At 43.0% G+C, this 2,849-nt stretch overlaps 1 long non-coding RNA gene across 1 annotated transcript in view; it reads right to left on the bottom strand.

Annotated features, from left to right (window-relative positions):
* Window positions 1-2,627: 2,627 nt before the first annotated feature.
* LOC307270770 overlaps window positions 2,628-2,849 on the bottom strand; it is a 4,741-nt gene continuing 4,519 nt past the window's right edge. The window contains exon 3 of the long non-coding RNA XR_013845562.1: window positions 2,628-2,849. This exon is cut by the window's right edge and continues 2,815 nt beyond it. This is a non-coding gene — a long non-coding RNA (uncharacterized lncRNA).

The following is a 2,849-nucleotide window of genomic DNA, read 5'->3' as shown; positions in this document are numbered from 1 at the left end:
CATAAAGACCTACTTCACCGGTGGGAATATGAAGGTGTATTGAACTCTGAGATCCTACGTAGTATAAATGTGCAAACATTTTAGAAATCGGTTCATTCGGTGCCTGAGAAAAGGCAGAAAGAGTGTCTTATGGTCTCACTGTCTAACCCTTCATTTTACCATGTGTGACATCACATATGGTAAAATGTAGGGTTAGGATTAACAGGACAGCTGGGCCAAGGGAAGACTGAGGGAAGACTGAGGGAAGAAAAACCTCATTCATTATATTATAATAGTTATTTTATAATGATAGAACGCTGGTTCTGTATGGGTGAAGTATTCCTTTAACATCTAGTTAAGCACATATGGATGTGTTTAGCTCTACAGGTATTTGGTCATAAACTAAAGTACTCTTTGTCATCCATGCTGAAGCAATGGTGATCTGTTATATATTGTGTGTGTGTGTGTGTGAATGGTAACGTGGGAAAGGAAAACAGGTCTCCCTTGCAAAAGAGTCTTCGGTCTCAATGGGATTTACCTGTAGAAATAAAGGTTAAAAAAAAAAAAAAAAAAAAATTAAGCTCTGTGTCTTCATATGGTTGACACACAGTTTACTGATATACTGGCTTGTGCATTGAAATAAATCAATTGGATGTGTGTGTGTGTGTGTGTGTGTGTGTGTGTGTGTGTGTGTGTGTGTGTGTGTGTGTGTGTGTAAGAGACAGAGTGTGAGAATGTGTATGTGTGTGTGTGTGTGTGTGTGTGTGTGTGTGTGTGTGTGTGTAAGAGACAGAGTGTGAGAATGTGTGTGTGTGTGTGTGTGTGTGTGTGTGTGTGTGTGTGTGTGTGTGTGTGTAAGAGACAGAGTGTGAGAATGTGTGTGTGTGTGTGTGTAAGAGACAGAGTGTGAGAATGTGTGTGTGTGTGTGTGTAATGTATTTCTATTTGTACTTTTGCACAAGGGAGATATTGCCGAGAAAACTTCTGAAAATTATGGGAAAGGAAATGTAACTGCTGAGAACAGGAAACCTTAAAACTTGTCCTTAAAACCTAGGTTGTCCTTAAAACCTAGGTTAATCACCTAGGTTTTAAGGACAGGCCTTTAAAGGGCTGTTTGAGGGTTAACACTAGGTTTTAAGGACAGGCATTTAAAGGGCTGTTTGAGGGTTAACACTAGGTTTTAAGGACAGGCCTTTAAAGGGCTGTTTGAGGGTTAACACTAGGTTTTAAGGACAGGCCTTTAAAGGGCTGTTTGAGGGTTAACACTAAGTTTTAAGGACAGGCCTTTAAAGGGCTGTTTGAGGGTTAACACTAGGTTTTAAGGTTCAGGTATGAATTAGGTTTATGTTAGGGTTAGTGTAAGGGTTGGGGTTAGGCATTTAGTTTGGATGGTTAGGGTTAGGGTAAGGGGCTAGGGAATGTATTATGTCAATGAGTGTCCTCACAAGTATAGCCGTACAAACGTGTGTGTGTGTGTGTGTGTGTGTGTGTTATATGAATGTGTGTGAGTGTGTGTGTGTGTGTGTGTGTGTGTGTGTGTGTGTGTGTGTGAGTGTGTGTGTATTTCTGTTGGGTCAGCTAAGGAGGACGGTGGATGATGGATGGAGAGTCTTGTCCAAATGTTGCTCAATGTTTCCTCTCTAAGGGGAAGAGAACAAGAAAACCAGCCGTGTGTCTGTGTGTGTGTGAGAGAGTGTGTGTGGCTGCCTGTGTGTGTGTGTGTGTGTCTCTCTGCCTGTGTGTGTGTGTGTGTGTGTGTGTGTGTGTGTGAGCCTGTCTCTCTGCCTGTGTGTGTGTGTGTGCCTGTGTGTGTGTGAGAGAGAGTGTGTGTGTCTGTCTCTCTGCCTGTGTGTGTGTGTGTCTGTCTCTCTGCCTGTGTGTGTGTGTGTGCCTGTGTGTGTGAGAGAGAGTGTGTGTTTGTCTGCATGTGTGTGTGTGTGTGTGTGTATGTGTGAGAGAGAGTGTGTGTGGCTGCCTGTGTGTGTGTGTGTCTGCCTGTGTGTGTGTGTGTTTTGATGTTACAGAATCCCTGAACAAGCTTCTCTTCCCACAATTCATCTCTTGTTGAACAGAACACTCGTCAATGGGTGAATGTTTTACACACCTGGTCTGTGTGTTTGTGTCCCTGTGTGTGTGTGCCTGTGTTTGTGTGTGTCTCTCTGTGTGACTGTGTGTGTGTGTGTGTAAGTGGGTAGGTGAGTGAGTGAGTGTGTGTCTGTGTGTGTAAGTGAGTGGGTGAGTGAGTGAGAGTGTGAGAGAATGAGTGAGTGAGTGAGTTTGTGTGTGTGTGTGTCTCTGTGTGTGTGTGTGTCTCTCTGTGTGTGTGTGTGTGTCTCTCTGTGTGTGTGTGTCTCTACGTATGCGTGTCTGTGCGTGTGTGTCTCTCTGCGTGTGTGTGTGTGTGTCTCTGCGTATGTGTGTCTCTGCGTATGTGTGTGTCTCTGCGTGTGTGTCTCTGTGCGTGTGTGTCTCTGTGTGTGTGTGTGTGTGTGTGTCTCTGCGTGTGTGTCTCTGTGCGTGTGTGTGTGTGTACAACTTATTTTGTCCATCTGAACACAAAAATCACAAAAAAAAACAGAACCCAAGTAAAAATTCAAAAAATTATTTTAATACTGTTAATTTTTTACACATTCAACTAGAAGGAGCATTTTACTGTAGACCAGCTTAGATAAGTGCAAAGTTGAATGGCAACATTTTTTTTTATTTTTATTTTTTTTAACCTTTATTTCTACAGGTAAATCCCATCGAGACCGAAGACTCTTTTGCAAGGGAGACCTGTTTTCCTTTCCCACGTTACCATTCACACACACATTCATACACCGATAGCAGCAGGCTAACTATCGACATTCACACGAGGCAAGGTGGGTGAA

Source organism: Ammodytes marinus, assembly GCF_949987685.1.
Source record: "Ammodytes marinus genome assembly, contig: scaffold_381, whole genome shotgun sequence".
NCBI lineage: Eukaryota > Metazoa > Chordata > Actinopteri > Uranoscopiformes > Ammodytidae > Ammodytes > Ammodytes marinus.
Note: the sequence above shows the minus strand (reverse complement) of the source record. Positions and strands in the feature narration are given on the sequence as shown.